This window comes from Hyla sarda, chromosome 11 (genome assembly GCF_029499605.1).
Source record: "Hyla sarda isolate aHylSar1 chromosome 11, aHylSar1.hap1, whole genome shotgun sequence".
Classification (NCBI taxonomy): domain Eukaryota; kingdom Metazoa; phylum Chordata; class Amphibia; order Anura; family Hylidae; genus Hyla; species Hyla sarda.
The window spans coordinates 48398688-48423604 of NC_079199.1; the positions used below are offsets into that span (position 1 = coordinate 48398688).

The following is a 24917-nucleotide window of genomic DNA, read 5'->3' on the forward strand; positions in this document are numbered from 1 at the left end:
AGTTGTTCCTTATGGCTATGTCTTTGCTGTTGGCTGTCCGGGCATGCTGGGAGCTGTCGTCTTACAACATCTGGAGTGCCACAGTTTAGACCAGTGGTCTTCAACCTGCGGACCTCCAGATGTTGCAAAACTACAACTCCCAGCATGCACGGACAGCCAACGGCTGTCCGTGCATGCTGGGAGTTGTAGTTTTGCAACATCTGGAGGTCCGCAGGTTGAAGACCACTGGTTTAGACCATTGTTATAAAGGATAAAAATGATTTTTGCACAAATTATTCCTTTCCGCAAGTACCTGCCTGTATATTTTAAGGTGCTGCTTACTCCCTTTTTAGGTCCTATCTGAATATGAAGAAAAATTGGCAATAATTATAAAGGACAAAAACAAAGAATTTGGCACCGGTTGTTCCTTTTCACAAGGTCAATGGTGCTGCTTTTCCCTCTAGAAATATTGCAATTTTTTAGCAAAGGAGGGGAAGGTTGAATTTAGCGCCAGTTATAGTTCAGCTGCGTAATGTATAGCAGGGATCCCCCACTACCCTCACCCATACAGTTTATACTTTTTTTATTTTTATTTTAAGAGCCTTTTGTCACATTTTTTCCTTCCCTGGTGAAGGATTAGAGCTTTTTTTCCCCCCTCCTACGTTTGCTCGTAGGTAGACAGACGCTGGTGGTTGGTTCGCACTTGCAAGGAAATTGTTGCATGCGATTCGCCTGAGTTTGCATGGATACCGAAGCCACCTGGGTGTCTTGTTGTAACACCGGTTTGCAGATTATATGGATTTGCACAGGGTGCAGCAGCGAACGTACATTGTTAGTCAAGGTTACTACTAGCAGAGATTAGGATCTGTGTCGAGGCTCGTTTATGGAATATTAGGGGGTAAACTGTATTTATTTATTTATTTATTTTTTTTTACAGTCTGGAGGTGACCCTTGTCATGTGGTTGACAACTATACCTTGCATGAGATGTGCTCTTAGTGACCATGGGTCGTCATTGAGGTTGTGTGTGCATAGATGTAGCAGAGCTGACATGTTGGTGGTCTATTTTGCGTTGCCTTGAGAGGAGGGGAAGGGGGGACCAATCGCGTGATCATAATGTAAATTTATTATCCCAAGGAGTTCCAGTTGGCAAACTCTGCTCTATTACATCTGGCAAACCTAGCTTTACTACATCTTTATAGTATTCAGATATCTTGCATTGTGTTAGTGCTCTTTTTATACGTACACATCAGACGTTCGTGTTAATAATGTCTGTTTTTGAGTAGTAGGTCGGTTGCTTATGTTGCTGGTGTACAGGGAGTGCAGTGGGGTGAGGCCACGCTGCGCCGGTGACTGTACAATGGGACAAATGTGTTTACCTGGCAAATGTTAAGCTGATATTACAGACAGACGGGAGAGCACACTGCCTGGAGAGAGGCTGGCTTGGGGCTGGAGACTCCTCCGGGGAATGCATTGTCACCTTGGGGGTGTGTTGTGCAGTTGGCTTGGTGCCAGCATGAGGCTCTGAAGAAGCGGGGAGGATTGTGACACCAGCACATGACATGTACGGTTAAACACGGGCCGCAGCATAATATTGAACAGTCCCATGTCTACATTCCAGGCCTGCAACCTGCATCCTGCTACAAGCAGAACTTTGTGGTTGTGACAGATATCAAGACCAACAGGGATTACAGGATTGCAGCTGTATATATTTAGATTTCTGTGTGTGTGTGTGTGTGTATATAAAATTTTTATTTATTATTGAAACTTTTTTTCAAATGGATATAGTCTTTACTTTATTTATCGGGAGAGGTTGCAACCTGTACATAAGGCTGCGGAATGCCATTCCTCGCGGTCATCAGCCCATTATTGCACATGATGATGACCGCTCTCCTGTTCTCTTCTAGCTGTTAGAAACCCAATCCAAGTGTGAGTCTGAGGCGTATCAGTAGTGCTGGCTCTGTGCGAGATTAAAGTGCATTAAACACACGGGTTTCACCAGGGGCTCATATAACTGATACCCCCCTTTCCAGCCTCATATCGTGCTCCCTCCCCCCCCCCCCCCCCCTTCACACACACCCCTTCCTCTTTGACGGAGACAGGTGTACTCCACTGCCAGTCTCATGCAGTCTCTGGACCCCTTTACAAAAATCCGCTGCTCTAAATTTATCCCTCAAGTGTTGATAAAATGTCTACGTTTCCCGTAACGCCTTGTACGTGCAAGTACAGATTACTGTAGAGGCCTTCTAGACTCAGATGCCATCGCATGTCATGTCCTAGTTACAGGGAACCGGTCATGTTGTACATGTAGTCCTATCTGAACATCCTGTTTATTAAGAAGGACGGGAGTACATTGATATATTGTCTTATGGGAGAAGATTTGCTATATTGATAAAAATTCCTGCTCCTTCTGGGCTTAGTCCATTAGGGGATCCTAATCGGTGAAAAAGGGTGCCTGCTTGTTCATGTAGGGAAAGTTGTCAATCACCAATTAGAACTGCCCTTATAAACATAGAGCAGAAATTTTTATGAAAGATTTAAAAGTTTTATTAAAAACTTTTAAATGAATCTGCCTATTAGATATCTCTGCCCTCCCTATGTTTAGGAGTCCACTAATAAGTGACATTCCCATGTAAGCATGCAGAGACTGTCAATCACGAAGTACGACCGCCCACTGGACTCCTGAGCAGGGTCTCTATTAATAAGATAATAAATAAATCGTATTCTGAATCTTTTCCCAGAAAACAATTAGGGAGATTTATCAAAACCGGTGCAGAGGGAAAGTGGAGCAGTTGCCCATAGCAACCAGTCAGACTTTCTCTGCACAGGTTTTAATAAATCTCCCCCTATATATCTATCTGCTGAGCTTCTTCTCTGTAATAGAGGCTGTATGAGAGAGACATGAAGCGATGTCACCCTTGTCAACAGGCAGTGTCTGGTACTGCAGCCTTCAAGCATGGGGCTGTGTTTTGAGAATACATTCAGCTCGTGGCCTCTATTACAGCATTCAGAAGAATGTGACTAAGCTGTAATACCAGACACTGTCTGTGAACAGGTTTGGTGCTGTTTCTGGTGAAATGAGAACTTTTCCTCCCTCCAATTGCTTACAGTTCTTATAAACTGCTATAACAAACATATATTAGTGGAGCTTTTGGACACTGTTGTTAAGTACTACATATTTGTATGGCTTGAAAACCTGTCCAGAGGAAAAGTTGAGTTGCCCATAACAACCAATCAGAGTGTTTGTTTCTTTCATTTTTCACAGGCCTTTTCAAAAATGAAAGAAGCAATCTGGTTGCTATGGGCAACTTTTCCTCTGGACAGGTTTTGATAAATCTCCCCCCCCCCCCCCCCCCCCCCAATGCTGTCTATCTATATTACTCCGGTTCCTAACAACTTAGCCCCTATCCTATAGATAGAAAATGTGTCTGATCACTGGGGGTCCGACCGCTGGGACCCCCCCTGCAATCACCTGCCTAGTGCCCAGGCTCTCCCCATGCACTGAGCAATCGTACACCTTTTATAAATTAAGTACGCAAGTTCTCCATTAAGAGCCATCCTGTTAAAACTGGTTTGATTGTAAACATGCATGAAGCTTTTAAATTTCAATTTGTCGCTTGGACACACAGCTTTTCTGTAGCCCTGAATGGTAAATATCACTCACTTCCTATGTAGTACTATACAAGCAGGAGATTCATCACTTTTGTACTGGGCATGACTGCTGTTTTGAGGGCTAAAAAAAAATCCGAGTGTGAACCCTCATGGAAACTAAGATATTCCTGTGGGTTGTCATCCAGCTTTCCCAGACTCTGAAAGATGCAAAGAGTTACTTTGTTATCATGGAATGGTTTTACCACCTTCTTGTTTCATGTGTGTGTTACCACTTGGAGATGTGCCATGATACACTGGCACAGGCTTGGGCAACCTGGGGCCCTGCAGCTATTGCGGCACCACATGTCCCAGCGTGCCCTAAAATTACAGGCTATGAGCTAAAGTTATATAAATTTCAGGGAATTTTAAAGATTCCAGGAAGGATGATGTATTCCTGTCCTTATTTCATTCCTAATCACATATAAATGACTTCATGATAAACATGTAAGTACTGGCTGACAAAAGGTGGATGGGGGTGCTAGATGTGATGTCAGGCGGCTGGTGCAGGATTATGTAAGACACTGCTAGGGACCGTATTATGTTCTGGATATTACCGTACTTGCCAATGCTTTGTTCACATCTGTACTGTAAGCTTCATTCTGAGCTTCTGTCACCTATTCTGCCAGATTTTTGGGGAAGAAGAGCGATATCTGCAGCACTATTCATCCCATCCCAACAAGGGATCCCACAAAAGACAGGCGCCACTGTTATCAGTCGTCATACAACAGATGATTATATGATTATAATAATTACTATTATAAACAGAAACCACATAGCCTAAGGTTGAATTCCCACATTGCGGTCAAATTGCATGTTGGTGAATATCGTGGCAAAAAAAAGGGATTTGACCACAAACTCAAAGCCACACGGCCAGGATCTTTTGCACAAATCTGCCCATCTCTTTGCATTGTTTATAGGTTCCAATGGTTGACTTCACGTGTCATTTTGGGGGGAGGGGGATTTTAACCTGCTGGTATGTCTTCTCTACAATATGTTACAGCTTCCAAAACTGGTGTATGGTGTTGCATTTACTAGTGTGATGTTGGCAACTTTTTTTTATTCATAGCATAGGTGAAGTATCTGATTGGCGAGATACTACTGGGACCCCCCCCCAATGAACATGGGAGCAGGTGGTTTTGTCCTCCAGTAGGTAGTGCTTATGCTTTGCTGTTTCATCCACTTACTGTTTGGACCTCTGAAGATAGCTACGGGTTTATACCTATTGATTGATTCAATGTAAATACCATATTTTTCGTCATATAAGACGCTCCGGCATATAAGACGCACCCAATTTTAAAGGATAAAAATCCAGAAAATAAAGATTCTGAACCAAATACAATGTAAAGTATAGGACAGTGATCTTCAACATGCGGACCTTCAGATGTTGCAAAACTACAACTCCAAGCATGCCCGGACAGCCGTTGGCTGTCCGGGTATGCTGGGAGTTGTAGTTTTGCAACATCTGGAGGTCCACTGGTATAGGAGGTAATACTCGTGTGTCCCTGCCGCTCCGGACCAGTCACCGCTGCCCTGGATGTCGCCCTCAATCGCTGTTGCCGCGTCCCTGGGGTGTCCCCGTAGCTCCGGAACGTTTGTGCTGCCTGGTATCCTTGCTTTCCGTCACTACGCACGCCGCTCCTATTGGATGACGGAACAGCGTGCGCGACGATGTGATGACGACGAAGGAGCGCGCCGGCCATGCAGGCGATCCCAGCACGGAGCAGACGCCAAGGAGGCAGGTAAGGTCCCTCCCGGTGTCCTGTAAGCTGTTCGGGATGCCGCGGCGGTTGCGAACAGCCCAACTGAGCAGCCGGGTTAGTGTCACTTCCGCTTCAGACACGGCGGTCAGCTTTGATCGCCGCGTCTGAAGGGTTAATGCAAGGCATCACCGCGATCGGTGATGTCCTGTATTAGCCGCGGGTCCCGGACATGGATGGCCTCAGGGACCGCCGCGATAGGACAGGGTTTTAATGTGTATTTGCCGTATGACGCACCAACTCCCCCCCCCCCCCCCCCCCCCCAGTCTTATACGGCGAAAAATACGGTAGTTGAACATATTTGTAAAAACACTCTATTTGTTGTATAATGAATGAATAGGGAAATTCACAGAATTGTGCAGGTATAATTCATTGAATCTTCTTGCAAGTCTTGCCCACAGGCTACAGAATCGCTCCCCGTGTTAATTGACCCTTGGCGCAGACCTTTAAAATAAGCATATATGTTTCAGATTTTCATTGGATGTCTTCTTATGTGGGTGTCCATTATTGCATTCATTATTTCAACCATTTCCTCTAACCTCTGGTGGCGTTTGGTTGCCTGCCCCATGCTAACATCTGGGCTGTATACAAATGTTTTTTCCTACATTAGATTACATTACTGTGTTGTGGTGTAAAAACAAGCTGGGTACTTTAGAACCTTTTAAAAGCCTTATCCCAAGTTAAAGTTATATGATAAATGTATAACTAGTTGATTGGGGAGGGTCTGACCACTGGGACCCCCACTGATCCTGAAAATGGGTCAGTTACTCCCCTGGAGGAGTGGAACAGCAGCATGGAGCTTCGGCAATGTTTGGAACACCCATAAAGAATGGAGAACAGAGCATTGTCTGAACATGTGCACTGCTGCTCCATTCATTTTGGGGAACAGTTGCTCTCCTTTCATAGGGTTACCCGAATTCTCAACACTGTGGATAGGGGATACATCCTGGGATAACCACTTTCAACTTAGAAACCAGCAGAATTGTGAATGACAGTGGATTACAAGGTCCATCTTGACAATTCCTTTTACAAATAACCTTTTTCAGTCATTTATGGCCTCATACGTATTAGTCAAAAGTCTGTGGAACATCACAACTCCGGTGTCATCCCAACTTTCCTCCGACAAATGATGTCAGGGAAGAGAAGAATTATTATTATTATTTTTTTTTTTCAAAAGTGTGTTTTTATTCAAGTTTTCATAAAATAAAACAGATAACAGGGACCACATAAGTGTATCGTTATGGGACACAACTAAGTCACTTAAAAGCATGAGACATATAGAACACAAAATGATCCACTCATAATACGAGAACAGAGAAAACATAGTGGAAGGTAACATATCAGCCACTATACAAATGGTCAGCAGGTGTATTTTTAAGAATGCTAGGTAGTATCGCGAGTAGACAAGTAGGTGTTGTCTATAGTGGCTGTACAGATGGGCAGAGTATGGCATTTGAGTGGTGACTGCCTTGACATGTTGCGCCAATCTGGGGTAGAACAAATCAGCAGCAGAACCCCTGTCAATATTAAACAAAGAGAGGTGAAAAGAGAGAGGGAGAAAAGGAGGAGCAAAAAAGAGGTGAGAAGCAGACAGGGATAGAAGAGAGAGAGGAAGGTGGAGAGGAGGTCAATATGCAAGAAGTATCTTACCTTGCGTCACAGCACATCCTTCGCAGACCCCAGGCACCTGAGCATGAGCATCAATCATACAGGGACACTGAGAGCTTTATGTGACTGGGCCATGGATGGACGTGAATTCGCTAGAGGCCATAAAGGCAATCCACGGCCTCCATATGGAGGTGAATTTGTCAAGTTGGCCACGTGAGTCCGCCACCAATTCCTCCATTCTAAGTAAGCAGGAAGCCTGCTGAAGCCAGGACGAAACAGAAGGGGGAGTGGATGACTTCCATAGGCGTGGAATGACCGTTCTAGCAGCTAAAAGTAAAAAGAAGAATTTTATTTATGATTTTTAGTTCTGACCGTTTTGGAGAGCTAAACCGCTGCCTGAGTTGTCTGGTAGTGTCTTAGGCTAGGTTCAGACTATAGAATTTCTGCCCTAAATTCTGCTTTGAAATTGCAGACAGAGATTCTGCTTACTTAAATGTATTATGCTAGTGAATTGGTTTTCCGTTCACCAATTGACGCTTCAGAATCTTTGAAGCGGAATTTGTGAACTGAAAATCTGCTTTAAAAAAAAAACCGCCTGAAGAATGGTGTTGCTCATTCTTGAGGCGGAAATACTTGCAGAACACATTGCAGTCTATTGGGGAGTGCAATGTCCGCGCGGTCCTAGTGCCGACTGATTCAGTCGGCGCTGGCCGCACTTGGAATCTCTCTAGACGGAAATTTTCCATCTGGAGATTCCGTAGTTTGAACCTAGCCTTACCCTACCTTTCCTTTCAGAACACATGAATGTTTAGCTAGGATGAACCTTTGTGTGTCTGCGGGGGGATCAGGTGAGGTTGCTGGCGGGGGAAAAGATTGGTTGGCGGCTATATGGGCAACCCAACCTCAGAGCAAGGTCTTGAATCAGCCAAGTATGCCCGTCCATTTGAATGGGCACCATGTCACGTACTAATATATATATTATTGCGCAACATTGATCTGTTTTGGAACGCACCTGTCTGTATTTGTCCCTGTCCCTGGAAATAAAGCAGCATTGGACTTTTTCAGAGAGTTGCCCTTCATTCTCTTTTTGGGTTTGGTATTAGCTGGACTATAGCTCAGTAGCGGTTTAATGTATCATCTTGTCGGCTCAATGTGTTTGTGATGTATTAGCTTGTTATGTTGTAGCATAGCACCTGTAATTATATAGTGGGATTATATACATGCCACCATATAATTATGTATACAGCCTGGAAGGCTGGATCACTACTGTTTTCTATGTTGTGCCCTGTTCTCTGTATTAGACATAGTGGATGCATATTCAGTATCGCACAGATAACAAATAAATAAACTTAGGCAAAATTCACAGAAACATGGAAATCTGCTGGTTGCCCTTGGAAACAGTCAGTAGTGTTTTTGGTTAAACCTTTTTGGGACCTATGCTTCTTAGTAACAAAAGGGTTTTTCATTATTAGGATTAATTCCCATAGGGTGGAGGTGGCTTCATGTTTTGCCTGTGAATTTGCATTGGTGAAACTCGTTTTGTGTTACAGCCAGCATTAATGAAATATGTGCAACACCTGAAGCTTTTGGTGCTGACTCAGCAAAAAGTTCTGCTGTGTGTATACTGAGCCTTAAAGGGGTATTTCACTGCAGCAGATTATCCCCTGCCCTGTGTCTGCAGGGATTCCTACGAATGTCAAGAACGCTGTAAAGTTATAGCCCCACGTGAACAGAGGTGGTCACGCATGGGCCTTCCGAACTTTGCAGATAGCTAGGAATATGCTTTATGTACTACCTGAGACCACAACCTTGACTTTACTATCATGGAGAAATGTGTTAGCGATAGATATATATATATTCTGTAGTATGGCTTTTTTTTTCCCCCCCTTTTTCTTCGGGGCTTATGTTAGGTGTAGCTTACACACCCTGGGCCCTAATGCAAAATCTGTATCTGGGTCCTCACTCACTTAGTTATACTTTTGGGATCTTTTGTGACAATAGACGCGCGCGTACACACACACACACACACACACACACAACACACACACACACACACACACACACACCACGTTGTGGTTTTGCAGGGTCTAGGGTGCCATGGTTTGGGGGAGCGCAGCCCTATAGCTTCTGTATGATCCATGACTATAGTGATCTGCTAACTTTCATACAAATGGAGGCTCCTGTGTCCTCTATCAGTCATTGTAGGTTTCCCATAAGGCTTCCCTCCCCCCCCCCCCCCCCCCAAAAGGAAAAAAAAAAACTAAAGCAATCTTCCGTTCTACAGCTGAGAAACAGGATTTCAAGGCTAAGTGTCACACTCCGTCATACTTGAGTCGTAGCTTAAGACGAGCACGCCGTTCCCTAGCAACAGGCTGTAAGTCACCAATTCTTATGCCCTGTGGACAGACGCTTCAGAAACTAAACACCTGTTCAAGTTTCACCTGGGATAAGATTTGTAAGAGTTTTTTTTATAAACAAAGTTCAATGAGCAGAACCCCTCCCCCACTTCTCAATGAGAAATGCAAAATCAATATATATGAAGAAGAGAAAATTTCAACTCCCCTGGGAAAAGCAAAATCTGTCATTTTATTTTTCAAACAAAGTTGCCATCTGTGATCCATTATTGGGGATTCTAATTCATTTAAATGGCATTCTTATTAAAATGTGTACAATGGATGGCAATGGAATTTTGGTTAACATTTCTAAATTTGCATTGCTGTATTTTATTCCTCCCCCCCCCCCCACCCCCCTTATACATTTATACGGTTTATTTTCCCATATTTTGGTTGAGGTCCATCTGAAAGGACATACATTAACTGATACCCGATGGCACACCTACATATATAGGTTAGAGACTGCTTCTCATCAGCTATTGGGGGCAGCAGTGAGATTTGAGAAGCTTGCTTTGTTTTTTTTTTTTTTTATCCTACTTTTGTAGGAGACCATTCAAAAATAAAAAAAAGCAAAAAATAAAGCTGTTTATTTATATTAATAGTCCAAATTTCTGGTAATATGCAATCAAAGTGTGTAATATTTTCAAAATATATAGTTACATTGATATTTAGCAACAGAAGACAATATCTACTCATCCAGACTGGAGATGGGAAGGCCAGAAAGTTAAACAGATATGTAAATTACTTTTATTAAAAAATCTTAATCCTTTCAGTACTTATGAGCTTCTGAAGTTAAGGTTGTTCTTTTCTGTCTAAGTCCTCTCTGATGACACCTGTCTCGGGAAACGCCCAGTTTAGAAGCAAATCCCCATAGCAAACCTCTTCTAAACTGGGCGTTTCCCGAGACAGGTGTCATCAGAGAGGACTTAGACAGAAAAGAACAACCTTAACTTCAGAAGCGCATAAGTACTGAAAGGATTAAGATTTTTTAATAGAAGTAATTTACAAATCTGTTTAACTTTCTGGAGCCAGTTGATATATGAAAAAAAGTTTTTTTTCCTGAATAACCCCTTTAACATTTTAGACCTTCAATAAAGGCATCTAGAGGCTAGGTTTCCACACAGGTGTGTTTTTTTTTATCTTTTTGGCATTTTTTTTAGAAAACTACTACTGCAGTTATTGAGCCAAAGTCAGTGTATTCAAAAATGAATAGGACCTATAACAGAAGGACTTGGACTTGCACTTCTCCTTCCTATTGGTTCAGCTTCTGACTGCAGTGGCAGTTTTCCCAAAAATTCCAGATAAAAACCTGTGAGGAAACCTAGCTTTAAACAAGCAAATCCTGGAATACAATACAAATACTAAAAAATGCTATATTTAAAGAGCAATGTGCATTTCTGTCTCCAGGGACGCCGCAGGGAAAAGGCTTCAGTTTAGTCTGATTGTGGCCGGGCTCCGTCTTGTTACAGCAGGTCTTGTCCTCTCAGATCGGCCTTAAAGGACATTTATGTGATATCTTATTAATGTTCTCCCCCATCACAGATAATGTGCTCCTATGTGTCTGGCTGACTAGTAAATTGCTTTATTGCTTTTTTTTTTCTCTCAGTAAAATGGTGAGACCAGCATCCAGCACGTGTGTGTGTGTGTGTACGTACATATCTATCTATCTATCTATCATTGATGTAAAAATAACCTCTCTTCCTCCAAAAATTGTTTATTTTCTAACGAATGTATTTATAAATTCCTGAAATAAGAGTAAATAAACTATCTCCAGTTCTTATCACCATAGGCTTTGTGCTCGGAGGCTTGTCACATATTGATATTAAAGGAAAGGGTGTGCCAAATCTTTCAGGTTACTTCCTCAACTATTGGATTGAAAGGTTGCTAGGCAACAGAATAGGTGCCAGTGTTAAAAACCAAATGCTTAAAAGATTGAAGTAATGTCCAGATTATGATCTAAATATAATCCAGCGGGTGCACATTATGTTTTCTATGTCCACATTACATTTATTATGAAGTGTATATCTCCCCCTTGCCGGTAAAGGCAATCCTTTTGTGTAGTATAGTGGTCCTATAGCTTGTTCAGTGTCGCTGTCAGCGGGCCATATTAGGGAACAGTCAATAGGTTTGGGAGTGTTCCCAATAATATTCCCAGAAATTGCTACTTCCTTAGCAGCTAAATTTGTTCCGAATAATGTAGATCAGTGTTCCGCCAACCTTTTTGGCCCTCCAGCTGTTGAAAAACTACAACTTCCAGCATGCCTTTTAGGGCTTGCAGGGTATTTGTAGTTTAGTAATAGCTGGAGAGCCAGAGATATTTAGAAAATATTGATGTTGATTGTTGATCCATGCATTCTTTTCCCTCGACTATATATTAAATGATTATCTTAACTACGGTCAGCGGAATAATAATCACTTCTGCTACAAATTCAAAAGGCATTACAGAAACTGGAGCAACTGAAGCAAATTGGACATAATATCACCAAACTCTAAAAATGGTCTGGACAAAATTATTGGCACCCTTAACTTAATATTTGGTTTCACACCCTTTGGAAAAAAATAACTGAAATCAGTCGCTTCCTATAACCATCAATAAGCTTCTTACTCCTCTCAGCCGGAATATTGGACCACTATTCCTTTGCAAACTGCTTCAGGTCTCTCTTATTGGAAGGCGCCTTTTCCCAAAAGCAATTTTAAGATCTCTCCACAGGTGTTCAATGAGATTTAGATCTGGACTCATTGCTGCCACTTCAGAACTCTCCAGCGCTTTGTTGCCATCCATTTCTTGGGGCTTTTTGACGTATGTCTCAGGTATTTTCCATGCTGGAAGACCCAAGATCTCGGACACAAACCCAGCTTTCTGACACTGGGCTGTACAGTGCGACCCAAAATCCATTGGTAATCCTGAGATTTCATGATGCCTTGCACACATTCAAGGCACCCAGTGCCAGAGGCAGCAAAACAACCCCAAAATATCACTGACCTCCACCATATTTCACTGTAGGTACTGTGTTCTTTTCTTTGTAAGCCTCATTCCATTTTCGGTAAACAGTAGAATGATGTGCTTTACCAAAAAGCTTTTTTTTTAATTTATTTATTTAAAAAAAAAAAGAAAAAAAAAAAAAAAAATTTCCTCCTGAAATGCTGGTGTTTCTCCAAACTTTTCATTTTCCCAAGGGGTAATAGGAAAAAAAGACTCCCAAAATTTGTAGTCACTTTTCTTCTGAGTAAGGAAATACCCCATATCTGGATATAAAGTGTTCTGCGGGCGAACAGGGCTCAGAAGAGGAGCGCCATTGGGCTTTTGAAGAGAAAATTAGGCTGGAATTGAAGGCCATGTGCCTTTACAAAGCCCCCATGGTGCCAGAACAGTGGACCCCCCCCCCCCACATGTGACCCCATTTTGGAAATTACACCACTCACAGAATGTAACAAGGGGTACAGTGAGCATTTACACCCCACAGGTGTCTGACAGATTTTTTTTTAAGTCGTCCGTAAAAATGAAAATTTTAATTTTTCATTTGCACAGCCCACTGTTCCAAAGATCTGTCAAATGCCAGTGGGATGTAAATACTTACTGCACCCACTGTTCTGGCACCATGGGGGCTATGTAAACTCGCATGGCCCCCGACTTTCATTCCAATCAAATTCTCTCTCCAAAAGCCCAATGGCGCTCCCTCTCTTCTGAGCATTGTAGTGCTCCTGTAGAGCACTTTACATCCACATATAAGGTATTTCTATACTCAGAAGAAATGGGGTACAAATTTTTGGGGCCATTTTCTCCTGTTCCCCCTAGTGAAAATGAGAAAATTTGGGGCAACACCAATATTATTTATACGACCCGCTTTAGCGAAAGTTCGTCAATCACCTGTGGGGTATAAAGACTCAATTTAGCACTTTGTTACGAACCTTGCCGTGTGTGTGTGTGTGTGTGTGTGTGTGTGTGTGTGTGTGTGTTTTTTTTTTTTTTTTTCCCCTCCAGTTCTGGCATCATGGGGGCTTCCTAAATGCAACATGCCCCCCAAAACCATTTTTAGCATAATTCACTCTCCAAAATGCTATTGTCGCTCCTTCCCTTCTGAGCCCTCTAGTGCACCCACGAAGCACTTTACCTCCACATATGATGTAATTCATTTTCTCTCAAGTAAGAAAATATAAGTTTTGGGGGCCCTTTTTTTTAAGAAAAAAATGGGGCTACAATTACATGTTAGTGTAAAAAAATAGAGATTTTGATTCTTCTCATATTGCTGCTATTCCTGTGAAACACCTAAAGGGTTAACACACTTTTTTTTTTTTTTTTTTTTTTGTCATTTTGAATACTTCGAGGGGGGCAGTTTTCAAAATGGGGTCCATTATAGGGGATTTCCAACATAAAGACCATCATTAAAACTTAGAGGTACTCCGGTGAAAAACATAAATTTCTTTTTAAATCCACTGGTACCTGAAAGTTAAAGGGGTACTCTGGCACTAAGACATCTTATCCCCTATCCAAAGGATAGGGGATAAGATGCCTGATCACGGGGGTCCCGCCGCACTGGACCCCCGTGATCTTAATGCAGCACCCCTTTCTAATCAGTCCCTGGAGCGCATTTTTGATTACTGGCGATCACGGGGCACCAGTGCATTGTGACGTCACGGGCCCCGTCCCCTTATGAAGGTAATCAGACCCGGAGCGAACATTTTACCTCCAAAAAGCGTAATTTTTTTTTTTTTTTAATAAACATATTTGGTATCACCGCGTGCGTAAATGTCTGAACTATCAAAATATAATGTTAATGATCCCGTACGGTGAATGGCGTAAACGTAGAAAATTTAAGTCCACAAATCCTGCTTTTTTTGTCACATTTTATTTTAAAAAAAAATTAATAAAATGATCTAAAAGTTTTATATATGCAAATGTGGTATCTACCCAAAAAAAAGTAGATGACTGCGCAAAAAATGAGCCCTCATATCGCCCTATATACGGAAAAATGAAAGTTATAGGTGGTCAAAATAGGGCGATTTTTATTTTTTATTTTTATTTTTTTTATTTTTTTATTTATTTATTTTTTTGCGGTACCAAAATATATAAGTATCTAGCCATGGGTATCATTTTAATCGTATTGACCCACAGAATAAAGAACACCTATAATTTTTACCGTAAAGTGTACAGTGTGAAAACAAAACCCTCCAAAATGTGCAAAATTTGGGTTTTCATTTAAATTTCCCCCCTAAATTTTTTTTTTTTGGGTTCGCCCTACATTTTATGGTAAAATGAGAGATTTCATTACAAAGTACAATTGGTCACGCAAAAAACAAGCCCTTATATGGGTCTGTACATGGAAATATAAAGGAGTTATGGATTTTAGAAGGCTAGGAGGAAAAAACGTAAACGCAAAAATAAAATTGGCCTGGTCCTTGAGGTGAAAATGAGCTTGGTCATTTAGGGGTTAAGTACCTCTTTAACCCCTTAAGGACACAGCAATTTTTTGAACCTCTGTCCACTGTCACTTTAAGCATTAACTCTTGGATGCTTTTTACTTTTTATTCTGATTTCGAGATTTTTATTTTATTTATTTATTTTTTTTTCATGACACATTCTACTTTGTTAGTGGTAAAATGTCATCAATACTTGCATCATTACTCAGTGAAAAATTCCAAAATTTTATGAAAAATGTGAAAATTTTGCATTTAACTTTGAAACTGCTTATCAGAAAAATGGGCATCCAAAATTTTATATATTGATTCACATATACAATTGGGGAGATTTATCAAAGCTGTCTATGTCCCGCATCAATATAGACCAAACTACAGAGGGTTGGGCCGGTCTATTGTGCGCCTAATCTATCAAAAGACGCACGGCTCTTGATAAATTCTGCGCACAGACTTCGGGATCTATGCTTTAGACTGTATTTAAAGGGGTATTCCAGGCAAAAACTTTTTTATATATCAACTGGCTCCGAAAAGTTACAGATTTGTAAATTACTTCTATTAAAAAATATTAATCCTTCTAATAGTTATTAGCTTCTGAAGTTTTGTCGAACTGCTCAATGATGTCACGTCACGGGAGCTGTGCATGATGGGAGAATATCCCCATAGGAACTGCACAGCTCCCGGGACATGAGTCATCAGAAAGCAGTTAGACAGAAAACAGCAACTCAACTTCAGAAGCTAATAACTATTGGAAGGATTAAGATTTTTTAATAGAAATAATTTACAAATCTTTTTAACTTTCCGGGGCCAGTTGATATATAAAACATTTTTTTTGCCTGGAATACCCCTTTATGCTAAGTTTCCACTTGTTTTTTTTTTTTCTGGCAGTTTTTGGAAAACTGCCACTGCAATTTTTGAGCCAAAGTCAGAAGTGGATCCATAAGGGAGGAGAAGTGTAAGTTCTTCCTTTAGATGTCCTATTCCTTTTGAATATACTTCTGACTTTGGCTCAAAAACTGCAGTGGCAGTTTTCCAAAAACTGCCAGAAAAAAACAAAGTGGAAACTTGGCCATAAACCTGCTCCCGCATGGTCTGACATTTCAGCGCACTTTCAGCCGATGTGACTTGTCGCTGAAAAGTTGCTTTTGATAAACTCGGCACCAGTGCATTTTTCCGTCTATAATAGACTAGAATGCATCATGTACTAACAATCCTCTAAAGTAAAAGTCGCACATATTTAGACTGTGACCTTCTGTGTGACAACTTTAGACAGGAAAAAGCAGTCTAAATCCTTTTGATAAATCTCCCCCAATATATCTACTTTATGATTGACTTGTTTTTACTTTTGGGAGACACCAGAGGGCTTCAAAGTTCAGCAGCAATTTTCCAATTTTTCACAAAATTTTCAAAATCTGAATTTTTCAGGGACCAGTTCAGTTTTGAAGTGGATTTGAAGGGTCTTCATATTATAAATACTCCATATATGACCCCATTATAAAAACTGCACCCTTCAAAGTATTCAAAATGACATTCAGTAAGTGTTAAGGTGTTTTACAGGAATAGCAGCAAAGTGAAGGAGAAAATTCTAAATCTTCATCTTTTACACTCTCATGTTCTTGTAGACCTGGTTTTTGAATTTTTCCAAGGGGTAAAAGGAGAGAAATCTCCCTAAAATGTATCACCAAATTTCTCTAGAATAAAGAAATATCTCATGTGTATTTGAAGTGCTCTGTGTGGGCACTACAATGCTCTGAAGGGAAGGAGCGACAATGGGATTATGGAGAGTAAGTTTTTCTGAAATGGTTTTTGGGGGGCATGTCACATTTGGAAGTCCCTATGGTGCCGCAGCAGCAAAAAAAAAAAACAACCCACATGGCCTACCATTTTGGAAACTACACCCCTCAGGGAATGTCACAAGGGGAACGGTGAGCCTTAACACCTCACAGGTGTTTGACGACTCTTCATTAAAGTTGGATGTGTAAATGAGAAAAAAAATTCACTAAAATGCGGGTTTTTACAGTTTAGAAACCACTGTATAGTGGTCTCAGACTGTAGCCCTCCAATTAATGCCACCGATGGTCTTCCCCCCCCCCCCCCCCCCCCCGTTCTGCCGGGACCTACTGTGGGTAGGCAGAACGGGGGAACAGAACGTTAACCACCGCCCCCGACCTGCTATTGGTTGTTTCTTCTGAACGACCAATAGCAGGGTTAGGAGGGGTGGCACCCCTGCCACCTCATTCCTATCCCTTCAGGGGGATCACAGGTGTCTTGGACACTCCCGATCCTCCTAATTTTCTGGGTCCCCGGAGACCCATATGACCCAGAATCGCAGCAGGTTGCCAGTCTGAATTGACATGGGGCCGACATGGGGGGGGGGGGAGATGCCTGCATGGGATGCCTACCGATATCAGCAGTCATCCCCGTCAGGTCCCCGCCCGGCATGCGGTGGGGACCGAAATTCCCACGGGCATACAGATACGCCCTGGGTCCTTAAATTGTTAACTGGTACTTTTAAAAATTCTGATTTTGAAATTTTCGTGGAAAATTGCTGCTATACTTTGAAGCCCGATGAATGCATATTGTATATGTGAAACCATATGTAATTTATTTGACATGTCCCTTTTCCTTACAAGCAGAGAGATTCAAAGTTAGAAAACTGCAACATTTTCCAATTTTTTTTTTTTTTTTTTCCCCTGAAATTTTGGATTTTCACTAAGAAATGATGCAAGCATCGATTGAAAATTTACCACTAACATAAAGTATAATATGTCACGGAAAAAACAGTCTCTGAATCAAATTTATAAGTAAAATCATCCCAGAGTTGTTATTGCATAAATTGATACTCCTGTCCTTAGGGTTATAATAGGAGCCGTCCCCAAGGGGGTTAAGGACCAGAGCATCACATGCTTGAAACAATCTTATTTATCCACAATTTTGAAAGGGTGCCAATAATTTTGTCCAGCCCACTTTTGGAGTTCGGTGAGACATTACCGTATGTCCAATTTTCTTATTTTTGGTTTAGTTCCAATACACACAGGGAATAAGCGTGTTACTGCAATCCTTTTCTGTGAGAAATACTTCATTTTCTAGAAAAATTTCAGGGGTGCCAACATTTACGGCTATAACTGTGATTATTCTTTCCAGTTTGGTTGCCCAATGACTGTTGTGGTGATAGTGACAAGTCATGGTCTTGGCCTCTATTGGTGCATAGTACTTTAAAGCAACTAGGTTCAATAGACAACTAGAGCTAAGTGAATGCAGTAGGATTTGACTGAACACAAAGTGTACCTTGCTCCCATAAAATATGGTGTGCTGTGTTTTGAGCATTGCTCCAACGCTTTCAGCTGCTACTTCAGTGTTTCTCGAGCGGTCCTCAAGACTCCCCAACAGGTCATGTTTTCTGGATTTCCTTAGGCTGCTTTCACACTATAAAATATCAGTTTTAAAGATCCTTTTGAAGTTCCGTTATATATAAAAAAAATAAAAAAATAAAAATAAATAAATAAAAAACTGAAAATTGTCCGTTACAAAATCCCATACGGCCTTTAGAAAATTCCATTATAGTCTAGGGGATTTTTACATTATCCGTTTTTAACCCATTATAGTCCCTTATTAATAACGGCTGTTATTCTATGACGGAAGATAGTAACAGGAGAAATAGTGCATGCACTATTTCTTCCGTTCATTCTCCCGTCACAAAATAACGTCCAATACTAATAACTGACTATAACGGATAATGTAAAAGTCCCTTAGACTATAATTCTAAGGGCCTTTTTTTTTTTTTTTTTTTTTAAATAACTTAGTCTTTCACAGGTGATATCATTATGGTCAGTTAATCGGCTATCACCTGTGAAAGGCTAAGGAAATGATGAAAACTTGACCTGTTGGGGGGGTCTTGAGTACTTGAGAAACTGTGCTACTTGACACCAGTAAACTCCAGACTACCTACAACCCTGTATTCAGCGGCTTTAATGCCTTTTTGATGCCTAGAGTAAATTGTGCCCTTAGGAATGGGGGGCTAAAACCAGCCTGGAGTGGCCCCTCTCCTTAGTCTACCCCTGCTCCTGTGACATGTCTTTGATTCCCTTTCTATTAGACTATGGTAATGTTTTCCTTCAGGCGGCCGTGTCTTAGCTTTGGTCAAGTGTGTCTTCAACCACATTATTTGTGTTTAAGAGGTTCATTAACATTCAATAGACCTTGCAAGCTTATGTAAACTTCTTCCTTTTAATGTTTTCAGTGTTTTGCTTTGTGTTTTTGCCTGAATGAGCACGCAGAGGCTTTTTTAAAATTATTATTTTTTTTATATTTCTCTCTCCCACGTATTTGGTACACCAATAAAAACTCTGAATAAGGCTGTCTTTTTCACTATGGTGTGGTCTCTGATATGTGGGCTGCACGATATATTGCAAAAACAATCGAATGGCGCAATATAGTGATACAGCCCCCCCCGGGAAAACTTGCGATTATCTGCTCGGGCCGGCTCCCATGTGCTGCTGCGGGTCGGGGGCCGGTCAAAGCAGCAAAAAAAACAAATTTAAATACTAACAGTCAGTGTTTCCCTACCAGGAAGCCTCCAGTTGTTGCAAAACTACCACTCCCAGCATGCCTGGACCGGCAAAGGCTGTCCAGGCATGCTGGTAGTAGTAGTTTCACAACAGCTGGAGGCACCCTGGTAGAAAAACACTGAGCTAAGTAAAAGGGCGCAGGGAGAAAAATAAAAAATAAAACTTCTGCTCACCTACTCCCAGTCCCTGCAGATGCCGTTCGTCTCCGTGCGGTTCGGTGTCTCCTCTTTACCATACAAGCAGTAGGATATTTCCCTTTTCAGCCAATCACTGGTGCAGCTGTGTCACGTGTCAAGCCAGTGATTGGGCTGATGGGTAAGGTCATTTTTGGCTGCAAACACACTGGTTGACATTTATCATTGTCTTTAGACTGTTTTTTGTGTCTACAAAAGGTGCAAAAAAGGCACAAGCAGGGTTTATTTATGTCTTTTTTTTTTTTTTTTTTTTTTTTTTTTTTTGCTCCTTTTTGGTTTACACATTTCTGCTTGTTTTGAGTTGCAATCCACTGATTTTGGCAATACACATGATATGGGTTTTATTAACTGCGCCTTTTTGTAAAAAGGTGTAAAGCTACTGAAAAGACTCTAAAACTACACCAGCCCAGACTTTTTGGTGTATGTGAATCTAGAAATTTCAGAAAATGTGACCTGCACAAAATGTATCAAATGCTCTGTGACAATTTTAATAAATTTGGTGCTCCTACACATAACCAGCACACACAAAAGGTGTAGAAAAAATGCTTCACTTACACCTACAATGATAAATGCTTCACTTACACCTACAATGATAAATGCTTCACTTACACCTACAATGATAAATGCCAGCCACTAGGTTTCCCGGAACCGGTGGGAGATTTGAAAAATGCCTGGGAAACCCAGTGTATTGCTGCAGTACAAAAGGCTACCTACAGGGGGAGAATGTGACCAGGGGGAGGGGGATAGTGACTGAGGGGTGGGTGGTTTGGGTGGGAGGGGGGGAGATTAGGGTGAGAGAATGTGACGGGGAGTTAATAAACTACTGTTTTTTTTTTTTGTTTTTTTTTTATAACTAATGGGAGTTTCAGTGCTGGAACCCCCACTGACTAGCTAAATATCACCTATTCTGTGGATAGGGGATACTGTTTACGGTATACGTGGGATAACCCTATCAATTCAGGCCCTTCCTATTTCGCTGTCTGTATCTGAGCCTGCACTGGATGCCTCTCCCTTATGGTGGTGTAAGACGGGAAGGCTGCTACCCTATGCAGACTGGTATGCATCTTGGTTATCATGTGAGCAAGGACGCACAAACTAACACTGGATCATCTGTTCAGGCTTTACCTTCTCATTTTATCATCTGCACATTAACCTGTGAAATAGAGGAGGTTTGGCTCTTGAAGGATGGAATTAAAAGGCAGTGATTTTTTTATTTTTTTTTTTTGTCTGATGCAATAAACAGGCATGTAATAGGCCTCTAGTTGACAAGCACTCACATGGGCCACTGTTTGCCTAATACCATACTAACATGGCAAAAGACAAAACTGTTAGGACTGGGGTGTGTTAATAAAAAAATTATTTGTCCAAGGGACTAAAATGGGAACACAATATACTTGTCCTGGCCAATCATATTTGCACTCTGGGTTTTTCTTCCTTGCTGTAGTGTTTTACTAATTGAAAAAAATAAAAGTTCAGAATAGTTTTTTTAAATTGCCATTTTCTGACCCCTGTAACTTTATTCTTTCGTATACCAGGCTTTATGATGGCTCAATTTTTGCACCATTGTCTGTTGCTTGTATCGGTACCATTTTATTTTTTTTAAATAGATTTACTTTTTTTTACAGGATATATAATGTTATGTTAACATTTCATACAATTACGCACATGTTTCTTTTTATTATGTTTACATGTTTTTTTTTATATAGGAAAAAGGGGTGATTTGAACTTTTATTATCGTAGGGGTTAATGTTTGTCTTCTAAAATTTTATTTTATTTTTTTATAAAACTTTTTTTTTTTTTCTTTTAACACTTTTAGTCCCCTTAGATGACTTTTATAAGTGGAATCATTGGCTTCCTCATACAGATCAAGAGTTCTATTGAACTCCATTGATCGGGGTGCTCTGCGCTCCATTGATAGAGCATTATACCTGGGCCTATTACATTGGGCTATTCTCTACCTGACCCCCACCCCCTCATATGTAATAGAGCCCTTACGTGACACATGAGAACTTTTTGCTATAATCAAATGGTGCCATTTAAAAGACAGCAGTGATTATTAGAGGGCTGCTCCCACCATTTATAAAAGCAGAAAATAATTAGAATATGGTTGGGTGGCTTTAGCATAGTATAGCGGTAGAGAGATTGATGAGGCAGGATGCAGTATAGAGCTGTAGGACTAGTTGTATGGCGAGATGTTCAGTTTGTGGCTGTTGCAAGGGTTTACTTGGTGAGGTCCTCACAATACATAGTAGTGATTTTAGAAGCACACCGCTATATAGGGTCACCAAGCTATGGTATACTCCTGGATTTTGGACATACTTGGGAGTATATAGCTCAGTAGCTGTGCTATAAACTCTTCGCTCAGAACTGGCAACCTAACCCGCAACTACCTTCAGGACAATCACCCCCCCCCCCCCTTCCCCAAATTAGAAGTGATGTCAGTAAAAAGTTTCCATATCAATTGGTGACCACTGTCAGGCTGGAGTACCTGGAGCCCATCAGAAAAATTGGTTCAGCGGCCCACCATTCATCTAGTGATCATATGATTTCAATTTTCAATTAAGAAGCAGCATCTAGGTGCATTTTATTTATAGGAATACATTTGTTTTACATTCTAGAAGTGCTTCTTTTGGCAGTAAAGCATAAGCAAAAAGTACTCGCATGTGCCGATCCTGCTGCTCAGCACCTACCGTAATCTCAATACCAACATGTAGGAAATGCTCTCACCCCATAGTAGTGCCTGGCACTGCACTCTAGACTGATTTGATGCAAGTTAACATGGCAAATCTGCACCACATTACATTACTGGTAAACTAAATGTGATTTCTTAAAATCTTTATCTGCACATAACAGACATTGACTTGTGGTACGTTTTTAAAATCTGCAGCATATCAATGGGAAAGTTAAAATATGCAGAAAAATTTGCAAATTTCTTGAGGCTTTATATAGTTACATAGTACGGTTGAAAAAAAAGACATATGTCCATCAAGGCTTTTCCACAGCAAATCAGCCAAGTGTGCTTTTACATAGTGACCAACTCCAGCTGCAAAGCCAACATTAGAGTTAGTCGTCTTGTGCCCAGTATAGTGAAGTCACAGTGCGCTGAGCCTACTTACACAAGTCCACATGCAGGAGGACCACTGAGAGCCCATTGTCTGAAAAGGCTGCTTCATTTGTGCCAGTGATGGATGATCTGCCCCTGATCAGTGGGCCCCCAAACTACAACCATGTTTATGGTCAATTCTCCCAGAAACCAATATTACTTGAATAGGGTTTTGAAAAGCTCTGCAGAAGTGGACAGCAGGAGGACTAGTAAGTAGGTGAAATGTCTGTCCACACGGCCTACACAACCATGAGATGTAACACGTGTGCAGGGTTATATATGTTGTGCAGCGTTCCATCTACACATACCAAGTGCTGGCATCTCTCAGGTTCTAAGGATACAACTTGTACAGTCCCAGTTTAGACTCTGCTGACTGCCCTATCCTGTGTATTAGTCATAGTACTACAGGTTGGATACTAAATGCCAGGGCTAGAGCAGGAATATCCTAATGGTTATTAAAGATGGGTAATAGAATAGGAAGTCATGCACTGGTTCTATTCAGTGACAAATTGGAGATGTACCATTGGGCTAATAGACTTCTGGGTGTAAAAACCTGTTCTTATCAGCCTTGGATCTGCAGTGGCTTGTCATTTGATGCCCAGTGTACTTGTGTAATGTAATTTGTGATGAATTGTATCCCAAACCTTACTCTGTTTGCCCCACTCAGTGCCTATACCCTTCAAGGAGCGTTTACTTTTCAAATCCCATTCTGTGGCAATTTATGATGTTGTTGAGGGGTCCAATTCAGAACCCCATCTGAGAGCTGAAACAAGGTGTCTTTGGATGACTTAGTATGTTCTTACATGATATGGACAGATGATTAACTTCACTAGGAATTGGGCTACTCTTTAATTTACCTTTTTGTGGTGTTGTGGATGAAATACGTTCCACTGGTTTTCTTCACAAAGTATACAGATGATTTCTGTGTGTACCTGTACTTTGATCAACTTTTTGTCAAATAAGCTATTGTACTCAAGAGAAATAAAGATGATTATTATTATTATTAATAAAAAAAATAAATATATATATATTTTTTTTTTTAGTTTTTTTTTTTTTAGTTTTTTTTCAAAACAAGAGCACCAAATCTACTCTTGGTTTGTATGTGGTATTACAGCTACTTTCCAGTGAAGTGACTGCTGAGCCAAGTCTAAGAATCCCAAGTCTGTGGTACTGATGAAAATGGCTAATCACAATGAGTGGTCCCCACCTATCTAGTCAACGCATATCCAGTGGATAGGTGTGAAGTGCTTTTGGACCAGAATGCCCCTTTATACTGCAGAAACCTTTTTCTGTAGTGATATGCTACACATGCGCGCCCTTTCTAAGCATAGTCTCTAAATTATTTAATTTCCACAAACTAATATGCAGCACAAAATTTGGACAAAGGTACACTTGCTGATGAGTTCTAGAAACTGTTGCAGATTTGTGTTAGTACAGTGTTGGGCCCCATTCACATTACATTTGGGGTATTCATTAGTATAGCCACAAAAAGGTGTGCTGCTGGTATTGCAATATGGCATACTTGCAGCGACCCATTGTGTTTAATGGACCAAACTAAGTCTACTAGTTTAGCTCTACTTCCCATTGTATACTGTTTTTTGGATGAAAAGCACAGCATACCATACTTTTGAGTCCCACATAATTCGGAAATGGACCGAACATAGCCAGTAGTAGACTTAGTCCATTAAACTAAATGGGTCTGCCACTAGTAAGTTGCTGTATATACCTTTCTGCTAATAAGAAGGTGCATAAATGTATGGCCTGAATGTGATGTGAATGGGGCCTTACCATGTTGGCAGGTATTAGTATTTAGGCAGCCTAAGGGTATGTTCACATGGCAGAATTTTTGTGCAGAATTCAGAGTGCTTTCTGCGGATTTCATTTGGCAATGGATTGCTGTCTGACATGGCATATTTCTGAGCGGTCCTACCTAACCTCACTGGTTACCAAGTTCAATTGTGTGCCTTCCATCTATGTCTTTACAAATTCTTTTCACCTATTCGAGAAAATTATAAATCCTGCCCTTTATATGGATGATTTTAATGGAGTTAGAAATCCAGTTTGTGATTTGTCAATGAAAAATGTATTCCTTCTGTCCTTAAACTTATTGAATGCATGTAAATATTCTGTCGTTCTCAGTTCAACAAAAAAATGTTAAACATAATAAAATCTTTCAGATGGTAAAATTGGTCCCGTAGGGCAAAACTATATATTTTTTTTTTCTTCTATTAGACAGGCTGCAGTGTTTGGCCCG

The 24917-nt window shown here is 40.9% G+C and overlaps 1 protein-coding gene across 4 annotated transcripts in view; it reads left to right on the forward strand.

Moving 5' to 3' along the window:
- The window catches only part of JAG2 (jagged canonical Notch ligand 2), a 96391-nt gene that overhangs the window by 2322 nt on the left and 69152 nt on the right, over positions 1 to 24917 (forward strand). The gene's annotated exons all lie outside the window — the stretch shown is intronic.